The following is a 15,164-nucleotide window of genomic DNA, read 5'->3' on the forward strand; positions in this document are numbered from 1 at the left end:
CAATTCGCCCACGAGTCCATCGTGTAGCCAGCTGCAAACGTTCCGGCAGGGCAGTCAGGTTCCCCCGAATCCAGGCTTCTCGTCGATAAGATGGTGTCAATTGCGTTGAGAGACCAGTTTATCAGATCCATATTCCAGTTTAGGAGAGCAGTGCAGAGAGAGTCTCTCAAGTAGACAAGACAAGAGAAAAACAAGCGAAGCAAGGAAAGGCAGGGAGGGAGAGGAAAGAAATGCGACCGCTTCCGTTGAGAGCAAGAGAGAAGAAAGAACTTCTCTGTAAGGGCAGGGGCTCAGCACCAAGGTCACGGTTTTTTAGTCCCTTTGCACATTCTTCCGATGGAAATGCTTCCATAACATCTGGGCTATTGGAGGCTATTTTGCAGCACAAGAGTCAAACTCTACATGTATCTGGTTAGGTTTGCAAGGATGATAGACACCAAAGAACGGTAGGTACCAATACTCCTGGGGCCGTTATAGTGTTCTCTGACCTTGTGCACTTTCTGTATGTCCCAATTGAGGAGGACTAGTATTGAAGCATTTGGGTCCAAATCTGGAATCTTGTCTGCTAAATGCTTGAGGTGAGTGTGGTGTTCTGCGACCTCCGGTGTCGGGATCTCAGATCGATCGTCTGGGAGCATGTTGCACTCAATTAATGTGGGAAGCCGGGCGCTAATGTTGCCATAGAGAGACTCTACTATAAAGCAATCAGCTTGGCGTGCCCTTGTTTCTCCCACACCTGAGCAGGTTTTCAAGGTGTAAACTTTGGTCCCTGAATTAACGTTAAAGATCTCAGGAATTATGTCTTTGCTAAAGACCTATTGCTTTGCTCTATCACAGCATAAGCTTTCACTGCTTTTTCTTTGTGTCCAGCAGGATAAATGTTTACTAGACAGATTTTGGAGCATGAGTTACCTTTACCACAGATCTCTGTACATTTAGACACAATGGCTTGCATAGGACCCCCGTCTGGGGTTGCAGAGCCTGGAGTTTCTGTTTTCCAGGGTACTGGTCCAGGGTGCAGTGCGGTTGTGTGGTGGTCACTTATACACTCACTGCAATGTACACTTGCGTTACAATATTTCGCCATGTGGTTGACAGGTAACAAATGTTCTTTTCCTTCAGAAAAGCTTTTCTATCATCCTTGCGGAGAGAGTGTGGTTTGTTGTGAAGCGGGCACAGTTTATCTGGGTCAACCACCTTTTGCTCACAGGATTCACGATAGCCTTTTGAAGCCATTATTTCAGTTTTTCAAACAGATACTGCAGTTTTGAAGTTTGGCTTGTTCAGTCTTTTAGGCCTATAAACACTTGGGCTGGCAGAAAGTAAGGGGGCAAAGCTTGGGTCATTGAGGGTTTAACCTTTGGCATCATAGATGTGTACAGCTCTTAATAATTTAACTTGCTCTGATGATTTAGGGCCTACCAATTTGCAGAGGGGATGCAACTCCTCTCTTGGGGATAAATAGAGTCCTACTATAGCGTTCAAAAAAGATGCCTTCCAAGCCCAATAATTTTCAGGCTTATCATCAAATGTCACCATCGCTGAGCTAACCAGATGTAGCTGGGGAATTGGACTCATTTGCACTGACAACAGGGCATGGAGAAGATACTGTAGCTTGGGCTGGAAAGGGGCAGACTCATTCATAGAGTGTGGCTGATATCTGTGATCAGTTGTAACTGGGGTTGGATACTGCAAGTGAGATGTGTAAAAGGCATTTTTGAACGAGCTTTGGGCATAAGAATGATCTGCTCCACTAGTGATGCCATACTGTGAGGGATGTGCCTCAGGTTGCTCTTGATATTCATATTCACTTTTCTCACTGTTTTGTATGCTGTGCTCTTTGACTTTATTTTGGACAAAATCACCACTGTATTTTACTCGCTGAGCTGCTGGAAGCGCTAGTGTGGTAGCTTGTGCGGGTATTAGCCGGCGCAGATGGAACTGATATGGGCTGGGAACAAGGTATATCCATCTTCATCCTCGGCTGCTGCTTCCAGGATCTTTCCTTCGCCTTTGGCGGCTGCAGCTGTACTCTGTAGACGCAGTTTGAGGAGATCAGCGGTGAGCTCTGCTTTCTTTTTTGTAGCTTCAGCTTCAATGTGGGCTTGTTCTTTTATCACCTCTGCCTCTTTTTCAGCGTATGATGTCTTTGCTTGAGCAGCAGCTGCTTTAGCGCGTGCTTTTGCTGCCAAAACGCTTGCGTTGGACCTTTGACTGGCCCGTGACTGGATTGTGAGATGTTAGAACAGTTCAATCTCATTTCCCACAGGTCACCAACATTGCTAACTGTACTTTGGTGTACTTTCCATCTGTCTTTTTACTATTCTGCCTTTACTAGTGTGTGTGAAGTAGCTTTACAGATAGCTAACAATCTCCAAAAAAGAACCCGGAAGCTTCTTGCTCAGTTGCTGTGTTTACTGGAAGGACTGTAAAACTGTAACATACAGAAAAATGAAAATGCATATTACAATCTCAATAGGGTGAATATACAATACAAATATAAAATATCTGCAAAAAAAGCAGATGCCATAGGAAAGCTAACAATACTAGCACCAAATATTCCTTACAAATTATGAAATGAAAACATGCTAAAATGACTCAATTTGATATCCAAAGGAAGCTAAAATCACTATCAAATAAATACTTACAGACAGATCATTTTGGGAACCAAATTAACGATTTAAGGACTTTGATAAACTGGAAATAGACTTGTGGTGGAACTGTAAGGAGAATCACTGAACTACGGAAGCTACGCGTGGACAAAATGCAAGAAACTCATTGTTTGACACACTGAAATATGGGCCACAAAAGCACAGTCATCTGCATACTGCAGCACCAGGACCCGCTCTCTACAGAGTCTTTTGTTTGCATGTTACCCCCTAATATTAAAGAGGTTGCCATCTAGTCTGAAGTCAACTGCCACATTGCTGTGGTTTTCAATCTCATTGTGACACACAGAGAAGATGCTGGTGACACACAGGAGGAAGATAGTACACACCCCTGCCTCACACCTGTATGCACAAGGAATGGCTCGGACTCTTGCCCACCTATGGTCACCAGAGTAGTCATCATATCATGGAATTGGCGGAGGATGTAAACAAATTTATTGGGACAGCCAAATCTGAGGAGTATGTCCCATAGGAGCTCTCTTGTCTCTCTGTCTATCTGAAAGAAAATGCACCAATCCGTAGGTAAAATAACTGACAAAATGTACTGTTATTTTCATCACAAAATTGCACTGCAAAAAGCAGCAATTATACCTTTTAATGATGACAACCATGTTATAAGCTAATGTGGTAGAAAAAAATGTGCACACTAGTGTTTCAAATTCAATAAGCCACTTTGAAACTTGCAGTTTTCATAAATTTCTTAAATTGTCCTTTGACTATGGTAGTGGATCCTTTTTCAACTCGCGGCCCACACAACCAAACACATATGTTTGCACGGCCCACTGCAAAAAAATTAACTGACCCCGCTATTGTTTGGTAAATAACTTACTACTCCGAAACTAGATTGTTAACTGTCTTTATTGAAAAAACTGGTAATGAACAGAAAATAACTCACAAATAGCTGGAAAACCGGAAATCAGATCCAGGCAGAGCTCGGCAGCGGGTAGACAGTCAGCGGGAGCAAGCAGTCAGGAGGGAACATGTTGACAGCCATTTATGTATGTTTGAATTTGTTGTTCTGTAGCATATGCAGCAAAAATATCTAAGATAAGTTGGTGGTTTATTCTTAAACCAATCAGCTCGAATAGTGGAAGCATAGTTACAGTTTAGTTTAATATGAATTTTTTGTTATTTAATTATATATGAAATGATGTCATTATGTTATGACTTAGATATTTTTACATATATTAACAATATTATTATTTCTTTTAATAGTAATTGGCGGCCCACCTGCAATACCATTGCATACCCACAGTTTGAAAACCACTGGACTATGATCTGGCCCACCATCTAGTGGCCAATCGTTTTTTCTGGCCCGATGCCAAACTTACTTGCCGACCCGTTTTATGGGAACGTAACCATATTGACGGCTCAAAAACAGGACTGACAACCATTTTCTACTGCTATCTGAATTTGGCTACAGTATACTTTTTTTTTTTTTTTTTTTTGCTTTTAAAGAAAGGGATATTTGAATAGAGCATGATCTTAGTATGTGTGACTAAAAGGTTTTTTGTTTATTGATTTAACATATTATTTCTCTACACAATTTTGGTGGTAATAAATGCATTTATATTAGATCAATTATATTGCATACTTAATCTATTTTAATCCTGAAACTTATACCCCTACATCATAAATTGAATCGTACAATAAAAATTTTAATTAACCAACATATGAAACTGTAGTAGACTGGGTTTCTCATGGTTGGGGTTCTCATGTTGTTAAATGCTGTGATGTGATTGGTTCTTAAGGTCACGTGACTCAGTGGAAACGGGAAGCTCGGAAGTGAGCTGCTGAGCTGTGTGTGTTCTTATGCGGCTGTACTCTGGCAGTTTTATTCAGTAAAGTACTGAGTTATTACAACCACCGTCTTCAGTGTTTTACTCGCACCCCAAGATATTATATTGGCGACGAGGATGGCGCTAATAGGACGAGTGGAAGAGTTCAAGGAGTCGCGGGAGGATTTCGCTTCCTACCTGGAGAGATTTGAACTATGGCTACTGGCAAACGAAATAAAAACAGAAAAACAGGTCAGTGTATTCTTAGCGTGCATTGGACCAGAAACTTATGGACTGCTGAAGAACTTGGTAATACCGCAGAAGCCCGCCGAAATGACTTATAAAGAGTTGACGGACACATTGAAATCACATTATCAGCCGAAGCCTTTGGTCATAGCGGAGAGATTCCGTTTTCAAAAACGTGATCAAAAAGAAGGAGAGTCAGTGACGGAGTACATAGTGGCAATAAGACAATTGTCGAAGGATTGTGAATATGGGACTCACTTAGATGACGCATTGAGAGATCGCCTTGTGAGTGGACTGTCTGCTGAATCGATTCAAAGAAAATTACTGGCGGAAAGAGAGCTGACGTTTGCCCGTGCATGTGAGATAGTGTTGACAATGGTGATGGCGTCGAAGAATTCTCTTGAAATCTTGGGAAAAGTACAGGCTGCAGCTGTAAATCAAGTTTTTAAATCATATCCTGGAAGCAAAGGACAACGCCAGTTTAGACATGGAAATGAGAATCCAAAACTGAAAAATTACCAGGAAGGGGACAGCGAACAGAGATGCTACCGTTGTGGGGGAGGGGGACACTCACCTCAGGAATGCCGGTTTAAAAATGAGAAATGTCATGCGTGCTCCAAGACAGGGCATATTTCCAGAGCATGTCGGAATAGAAGACAGACTGCCAAGGCCCAGTACGTGGAAAGGGAGGATCACAATGTAGACAGTGAAGATGACTCGTTAGGGGTTTTTACAGTTTACATGGCATCCAGTGGGGATGGAGGCATTCAAGTTAATGTGAAAGTGTGTGAACAGGACATTAGTATGCAGTTGGATACTGGTGCGGCAGTGTCTCTTGCATCTGAAGTGTTGCACCAAAATAAGTTTCCACATTTACCCATTGAAAAGTCCAACATCAGATTAAAAGCGTACTCAGGAGAAATAATTCCCCTTCTTGGCTGTGTTCAGGCACCAGTACAGTACGGGGACCAGAAAGCTACATTGCCTCTCATCATAGTGAAAGGAAATAGGCCGGCTCTGTTTGGCCGAAATTGGTTGGAGAAGCTGAAGCTGGACTGGAGGAATATTTTCACAGTCGAAAAAGAAATGAAACACGCTGACCCGGACTTACAAGCAGTACTGCAGCGCCACTCTGTGGTGTTTTCGGAGAAGGTCAGTGCCATAGAGGAGTTCAGAGCAACAATAAGAATGCAGCCGGATGCGCAGCCAGTCTTTTGCAAAGCCCGGCCGGTGCCGTATTCATTGAAAGAGGCGGTGGAAAAAGAGCTGGATAGGTTAGAAAAAGAGGGAATAGTTTCCAAAGTGGATCGTAGCAAATGGGGGGCCCCGATCGTAGTGGTACCGAAGGCCGATAAATCCATCCGCATCTGTGGGGATTACAAGGTCACGATAAATAACCAGCTGGAAGTAGAGACTTATCCCCTGCCCAATACTGAGGATTTATTTGCGACTCTAGCAGGAGGAAAGTGTTTCTCAAAGTTAGATCTTTCTCATGCTTACCAGCAGTTGAGATTGGACAAAGACTCTGAAGAGTATTTAACCATTAATACTCACAGAGGACTGTACCGCTACCATCGTCTCAGCTATGGGGTTGCCAGCGCACCGTCAATTTTTCAATCAGTGATGGACCAGATTCTACAAGGACAAGAAGGTGTGACTTGTTTTCTAGATGACATCTTGATCACAGCCGACACAAAAGCCTTGCACTTAAAAAGGCTGGATGCAGTGCTGAGCGCTCTTGCACGCTATGGTTTGAGAGCAAAGTTGGCCAAGTGCAGATTTCTACAGTCAAGTGTAGAGTATTTGGGGCATCGGATAGATCAGGAAGGCCTGCACCCCACGCAGCACAAAGTGGAGGCTATTGTAAATGCCCCAAAGCCCACAAATGTGTCTGAGTTGTGTGCTTATTTGGGGCTGTTGAACTATTATGGCCGTTTTCTGAGAAACTTGTCTAGTGTGCTACAGCCATTGCACACTCTGCTAAAAAAAGAGGAAAAATGGAGCTGGACACCTGCATGTGAGGAAGCCTTCAAGAAAGGTAAAGAGGTGTTGCTGAGCAGCACGGTTCTGGTACATTATGACACAGAGAAGCCATTGAGATTGGCATGTGACGCATCCCCGTACGGGGTGGGGGCAGTCATTTCTCATGTGATGGACAATGGGGATGAGAGACCAGTTGCGTTCGCCTCGCGTACTCTTACGGAGGCTGAGCAAAAGTATGCGCAAATAGAAAAAGAGGCGCTGGCAATCATTTATGGAGTGAAGAAATTTCACAAGTATCTATATGGGCGCAAATTTACTCTCATCACTGATCACAAACCGTTGCTGGCTATTTTGGGGCCAAAATCAGCTGTGCCTACATTGGCAGCTTTGCGCATGCAGTGCTGGGCGTTGATTCTCATGGCTTACAGTTATGAGCTAGAATACAAAAAGTCATCGGACCACCTTAATGCTGACGCGATGTCCAGACTTCCCATGACCGGGTTGGACAACACAGCACAAGAATCCAACATTTTCTACTTCTCACACGTGGAAGAGTTGCCAGTAACAGCTCAGGACATAAAAGTAGGCACCAGTAGAGATCCGTTGCTGAGCAAGGTTTGGAGCTTCACCATGAATGGATGGCCTAACTACCTGAATGATGAAAGCCTGAAACCGTACTTTCTCAGGAGGCATGAGCTGTCAGCCGATCAAGGTTGTGTTTTGTGGGGTCTCAGAGTCATTGTTCCTCAAAGGCACCGGCTGCAGATTCTCAAAGATCTGCACCATGAACACCCCGGCATCTGTAAGATGAAGGCCCTAGCTCGCAGCTATGTATGGTGGCCAGGGTTGGATGGCGAGATTGAGAACTTGGTCCAAAACTGTGCTGTGTGTCAGGCCGTGCAGAATGTACCTGCAGTGGCACCGCTCCATCCCTGGCGGTGGCCTGCCAGAGTGTGGCAGAGAATCCATCTGGACTTCGCGGAGAAGGATAGACAGTACTACCTGGTGATAGTGGACAGTCATTCTAAATGGTTGGAGGTTTTCCACATGACCTCCACAACGTCAAGCCGAACCATAGAGGTGTTGCGCAACCTATTTGCTGCATATGGTCTTCCGGAAGAGGTCGTGTCGGATAATGGACCCCAGTTTGCCTCCGCAGAATTCAAACAGTTCCTTGACAAAAATGGGGTAAAACAAACTTTGGTACCACCATACCACCCATCATCGAATGGAGCAGCTGAGAGATCGGTGCAAATATTGAAGCGGGCTCTTGTGAAGCAGGTTCTAGACGCCAGTGGACAGCCCAGCATCTCGCTGCAGCACAGGCTGTCAAACTTTCTGCTCATGTATAGGGCTACACCGCACTCAGTCACAGGTCGCTCTCCAGCTGAGCTGTTTTTAAAGAGAGAGATTCGCACCCGGTTCAGTCTTTTGAGACCAGATCTGTCGAGCACTATGGAGCATCAGCAGGCAAAACAAAAGCTGTATCATGACAAAGAGAGACTGAAATTGAGAGAGTTTCAGGAAAACGACCAAGTTCGAGTGAAAAATTTCAGGGGAGGAGAAGAGAAATGGACTGCCGCGACTGTCATAAAGCGCTTAGGTCCTGTGACATACCGTGTCTGGGAAGGAAACAGACAGCGGTCAGTTCATGTGGACCACATGTTGGGAAGAAAAGGAGACCTCAAGGAACGGGAGTCATGTGCACTTGTTGAGGGCCGAGACTTTACTTCAGAGGCTTCACCAGAGCCTGACCCAGTATCGGCCTGTGGAGTGAAACTGCCTGACTCCGACTCCTCAGAGAAGGGTGTCTGCCTGGGTCCAACATTGTCAGGCAATGTGACGTCTACTCCGGGCAGCCATAGCAGTACCGCTGCTGTATCTTCCGGAGTGGAGCCAAGGAGAAATCCAGAGAGACTCAGGAATGCTCCCAAGAGACTGGACTTGTAAGATGTAAAAAAAAAAAAAAAAAACATTTGTAGTACTGTTCCTGGTTTAAGAAGATCTAGTGAGTTAAGGTTGTTTATATTTTGGTAACTGGGTTTAATATTAAGGGGGAGGAATGTAGTAGACTGGGTTTCTCATGGTTGGGGTTCTCATGTTGTTAAATGCTGTGATGTGATTGGTTCTTAAGGTCACGTGACTCAGTGGAAACGGGAAGCTCGGAAGTGAGCTGCTGAGCTGTGTGTGTTCTTATGCGGCTGTACTCTGGCAGTTTTATTCAGTAAAGTACTGAGTTATTACAACCACCGTCTTCAGTGTTTTACTCGCACCCCAAGATATTACAGAAACCATTAATGGACAGTTGCCCAGCTCAAATAGCACACTATTGTGGCCTTGAAGGTATATATTCAGCCACTCAGTTTCTTTCGGAGCTATTGCTGTCATGGCATAAGTTCCACACAAATAGTGGAAATAGTTGTATAGGCTACTTTTTGAATATGCCTTTATCCAAAGCAAAGTATTGCATTCAATGTATACTCTGCCTGTTTTATCCATTCATTCATTTGTTTATAAATTTTTTATTATTTATTTATTATTATTTGTGAATCAAACCCATGACCTATATTCAGAGCAAGATTCTGCAATGAGCAATGATCACGATATATTAATGAATGATCCTGGGTAACGCCCAAAACCGACGTACCTCGGCATTACCTTGGATTGTTCATTTACATATCATGATCATGAAAGCTCAAATCTGCTCTCGACCTAATCTACTCAGGAAACTGGCCAGCACAAGCTGGGGTGCAAGGCCCCAGACACTAAAGACCACTGCACTTGCTCTGTGTTATTCAACAGCAGATTACTGTGCACCAGTCTGATCCAGATCATCCCACACTAAGCTAGTAGACGTTCAGTTAAACACGTCTATGTGCACAATTACTGGCACTCCACGTTCTACTCCTCTTCTATGGCTGACTGTTCTCAGCAACATACTCTTGTAGTTCATCAGAGACGTGGAGAGACTCTGGTAGATCCGTGGTGTTTTGACTGGATTCAGGAAGATCAATGGTGACTTGACTCTGCTCATGAAGATCATTGGTGACTTGACTCTGCTCATGAAGATCATTGGTGACCTGACTTTGCTCATGAGGATCAATGGTGACTTGCCTTTGCCCATAAGGAGATAGTCGGTGACTTGACTTTGCCTATGAAGAACACTGGTGACTTGACTTTGCCCATGAAGATAGTCGGTGACTTGACCTTGCCCATGAAGAACACTGGTGACTTGACCTTGCCCATGAAGAACACTGGTGACTTGACTTTGCCCATGAAGATCACCGGTGACTTGACTTGACTCCTGAGGTCTAACTGTGGTAGTGCTTAACTCATGAGTGTCGATGGTGACTTGATCTGACTCTGGAGTGTCAATGGTGACTTGACCTGACTCTGGAGTGTCAACGGTGACTTGACCTGACTCTGGAGTGTCAACAGTGACCTGACCCAACTCTGGAGGGTCAAAGGGAACCTGACCCGACTCTGAAGGGTCAACGGGAACCTGACTCGACTCTGGAGGGAACCTGATTTGACTCTGGAGGGTCAACCGGAACCTGACTCGACTCTGGAAAGTCAGGAAGGTCAACGGGAACCTGACTCGACTCTGCAAGGTCAATGGGAACCTGACTCAACTCTGGAAGGTCAACGGGAACCTGACTCAACTCTGGAGGGTCAACGGGAACCTGACTCAACTCTGGAGGGTCAACTGTGGCTGTCATCTTGTGCAGAGGGGCTGGACAGGCGGCCATCTTGTGCCATGGTTCTGGGCCAGCGGCCATCTTGTGCAGTGGCACTGGGCTAGCGGGCAAATTGTGCTGTGGCGCTGGGCTGCCAGCCACCTTGTGCTGTGGCGCTGGGCTTGCGGCCATCCTGCGCAGTGGCGCTGGGCTGGTGACCACCTTGTGCTGTGGAGCTGGGCTGGCAGCCATATTGTGCAGTGGTGCTGGGCTGGTGGTCCTCCTGTCTGTAGACCCAGGTCTAGAGTCGGCCATCCCACCGGGAGAGACAGATGTGGCTGGGGTATCCCACGGAGACCGATGTTGTAGGTACAAAATGAACACCCAAAAATCAGAGGCATCCAGCTGGTCCATTTCCCCTACTGGCACAGGGTTATCCAGACCGGCGTTGAAAAGGTCTTTCAGGGCAGTATCATTATATCCCATTCCACCTGCCAGGGTCCAGAACACTTGTGCCACACCAACCACCTCATTCCCCTCTTGACGGAGGGTGGTTAATTTGAGGAATTTCGCCCTCCGCTCCTCCACACTGGCTGGGGAACGGACACAAAGTCCCACACCGCTGGATCTAGACATGATGGAGTCCTTCTGTAACGATCGGGAACACAGGAGATTAGAGATCCAAAAGCATTGTGAGTTTTATTAGTTAATCCAAAATCAAAATCCAAAAACAGGCAAAAGGTCATAACCAGAAATATCCGTCCAAAAACAAAACAAACAGGAAACAGGAGACAAGAAACTATTACCAAAAGGGAATGCGAGGAAACTAGGTGACGGAAAGTAAGGACTCCATAACACAGACAGAAAATAGACAGGTATAAATAGGAAGGTAATGACTATGAAGTGAAGACACCTAAGTGCAATCAACAGGTGTGCAATTACTGTGATGAAGGGACAAGGCCTTGTGGGAATTGTAGTGCCTGCGGTGAGGTGCCTTTGGGGAAGTGAGACCACTAGTGGAGACCCAGGGAAACACAGACCAGACACTGTGACACCTCCCACGATTGATGACTGACAGTGTTGTTGAAGTGTTTGTTGTTGGATGTAATAATGAGCATAGCAGATGTAATAATAAACAACCTGCCCACTCCCGCCATAAAAAACATATGTGATCCAGCTTCACCTAAAGAAGAAGTGAGTATAAGGTTTTTTTAATAAATCTTTGCAAATCACCTTTCTCTCAGAGAACTGCTGTCAACGGAAGAGAGGGGTGGGGTGAGCAGAGCTAATTGGCATTTAAAATGGCATGCAACAACATAACTTGTTCTGAAAATCGAGCATTGCGTTAGTTCAGTCAGACCACGTTAGTCACGCTTGCATCAGCTGACAGTCAGCTGTTCTTGACGTGTACCAATCCAGTCTTGACATCTATCACCTGCAGTCTATTTAAATTCCCATTCTTCAGTGTCTCTTCCATCGCATCACTGCTTGCAATTTAACTCCCTCCTCCAACACTGAACCTGTAAACCGATCTAACTTTGTTCTTTCTTTACAGTCTCTTCATTGGAAGAAGTCTATATCATATTTTTTTTACAACTCACATAATTGTGAATTGTAATTATGTATGCTTATAATGGTTCTGTTATTTTCCCCTGGGGGGGGTTTTCTTGCTGCTCTCCCCCTCTGTCCAAGCATGGCTGCATGGACGGGCATGTGGAGTGTTGCCCAGAACATAACCATACCGTCAACACTAACTGTATGCAATTACAATTGTCATAAATATACTTGACGGAAGTGGTCCTGATTGAAAGAGGAGTTTTTGGCAAGGTAAAAAGGGTGTCGTTTTATACCATTGAGAAATTTGAACCAAAGTATGAATTTTGTCAAATTCTTTTTAAAGACTTTTCATTAAGACCCTTAAGAATCATATAAACATGGAAAATGGGCATCTGGTGACCCCTTTAAATAACCAACTGCCTATGACCAACTTGTCCATGGTAGTGACAATTGCTAAAAATAGAAATTCCCTTTCTCTTAATGATGGGCCTGTTGCACTCACGTCTTTGGTTGTGAAATCTTAAAAAAAGGGGAGGAGATTTTACATTTAAAGGTGCCATAGAATGCATTGATACTAGGGGTGGGACAGTTCGCAGAAAAAAATCGAACCGTTCAGTTCTCCACACACGGTTTGACACTTGCTGGGACTGCGGATCAATTTAAATATGACAAAGCATCTGTAATATGGTTTGGTTTGCTATAAATAACACGTTAAACATACAGGGTTCAAATAATATATGCTTCTGTTTATGGATGTGCATTCTGGCTTCCCAGACATTACAACAACAGTGATGAAAAAAAAAAAAACCTTGGACAAACCATCCACTCTTGTTCAATGCGAATGCCATATGCTGGAATATGAGCAGTCATTTATTCCGCCCTCACCCGGGTGCTGATAGCGCGCCCACAGGTGAGAAATGAACAGCACATGTTGATATCTATGTTTATACTAATCTAATTTAAGCTTTGCCAGTTGAAACATTTAAGAGCCAGAGGACACAAGCTCACCTGCACAGTGAGAAGGTTTGTGTGTGCGCTCATCCAAAGGATGCAAACCAGTGTCTCAGAACACATGCAAATATTAAGCTCTCTCTGAAGTATTGTGTTTAAATGGACAAATTCACACAACAATTATGTCAAAATGCCCATCTTGGTAAGTATCCTACAAAGTATCCTGAACTTACTGTATCATTACACTGGATCTGTGTCTCTCTTAAAGTGACAGTCTTAAAGGTGCTCTAGGGAACTTTTGTAAAAAAAATATTTTTTACATATTTATTTAACCTGTCATTATGTCCTGACAGTAGAATATGAGACAGATAATCTGTGAAAAAATCAAGCTCCTCTGGCTCCTCCCAGTGGTCCTATTGCCATTTGGAGAAACTCCATCGCTCCCGGTAAAAAATAACCAATCAGAGCTGCGGTCCGTAACTTTGTTTGTGTTCAAAATGTAGAAAAATTTATATAATAAGCGAGTACACCATGAATCCATTTTCCAAAACGTGTTTTTGGCTTGTCCTGAATCACTAGGGTGCACCTATAATAAGTGTTTATATTCAGACTATTTTAGATTGCTTCGGGGAAACCGCGGCGGAGTAACCCAGTACCTTTGTGATTCTTCATAGACATAAACAGAGAGAAGTAGTTCCGGCTACGATTTTCTTCCGCAAGACACAAGCAGTTCTGTTTATCAACCACTAGAGCGTCAAAAGTTCCCTACCGCAGCTTTAATATTAATCGAACAACAATAACAAAGAAATCATTATAAGATATATTAGATATATTATAAGAATTCTTTAATTTATAGAGTCCAATATGCAATGTTGTTTTACATCTGATTACTTTATTCAATTTCTTTACCTAAAAAACTAATGATAGACCTACCTAAAAACCCCTGAAAATCACTGTTTATTTTACTTGTATCTTTACTCTATTGTATTTATTTGTGTTGATGCTTGTTGTTAGAATATTCTTAATTATTAATATTTTTGGAAACCATGACGTTAAAAACGTGAAACAAACCGAACTGTGAAAAAGTTGAGCCGTTCCACCCCTATTTGATACAATATTTTATATTGTTCTCTGATGTCCCTAGAATATGTATGTATTAAGTTTTATCTAAAAATACCCCACAGATCATTGTTTTTTTTTATAACTTCTTGAAATTGCCACTTTTAGGGTATGAGCCAAAAACTCTCTGTTCATGTGTATGTCCCCTGTAAATGAAAAATGAGCTGGTGCTCCTGCCTCCCTTCTTAGTTTTGCCAAGTCTTTTCCCGCGAAATTGGGATACTTTAACACTGTTGCTTTTCAAGTCAGCAGGAGGGTTTTGTTGCGAAAACCTGGCAACTCCCTTCTCAGAAAAGTGCGGAGCTTCAGGAGCTCATGCACACAGGCATACAGGTGTCACGGTGACCGTGTTACTGACCTCAAACATTGCTTCCACACGCAATTTTTAATTACCACATTCATATTCATGATCATTCTGGTAGCACAGTGAAGGCAGCATTGGTGAAAAAAAGGCAAAGACAATGGTAGCTTTATCAACATTAGTCTTATGGAGAGCCAAAAAAGCTCTTTTGTAAAACAAAATAAGACGCGAGATGCTTACTTTGTCTGGAGTCTGGACGTTTGCGCATGAAGCATTGGTATCGATCCCTTTTTCAGAATCAGTCTTTGCAAGACTTCAGCGCTGAACTGACCCTCGTTTGTGAGGCAGTTGAGTCCAGTATAAAGTGTTAGCACAAAGTAAACATTTTTTCATTTTTTCCCCCAAGAAATTTAATTCGAAAACTAAACGTAACCACTGTGTCCTCAGCAGTCTATGTACTCTATGTTCGTTGGTGAATCACTATTAAATCAGAATCCCGCCAAATGTATTGCAGTAGTGATGGGTTGTTCGTGACGAACCTTTCTTTTTGAACGAATCTTCTAGGTGAATGAATCGTTCTCGTTCACGTAATCCACTGACTCATATTTCTCGTTCACTGAAATTCCTCCCTGCAAAAATGCATAAATTAATTTGCATAAATGCTAATTATGCCAGAAAACCTTGTGCTTTTGTTCATCTGAACAACTTAATTAGACTTTATATATTGAATGCGATTATGCACACATTTTAAAGGTGCCATATGCAAAAATTTAGGTAAAAATATCCATATCATGACCTACACGCATCAAAAGAATGAGAAGAAATAAGGGCGATGATGTCATAAAAAAATGTCAAGTTATAGTGCTGCAGAGATATCAACCTT

Source organism: Carassius gibelio, chromosome B5 (genome assembly GCF_023724105.1).
Source record: "Carassius gibelio isolate Cgi1373 ecotype wild population from Czech Republic chromosome B5, carGib1.2-hapl.c, whole genome shotgun sequence".
NCBI lineage: Eukaryota > Metazoa > Chordata > Actinopteri > Cypriniformes > Cyprinidae > Carassius > Carassius gibelio.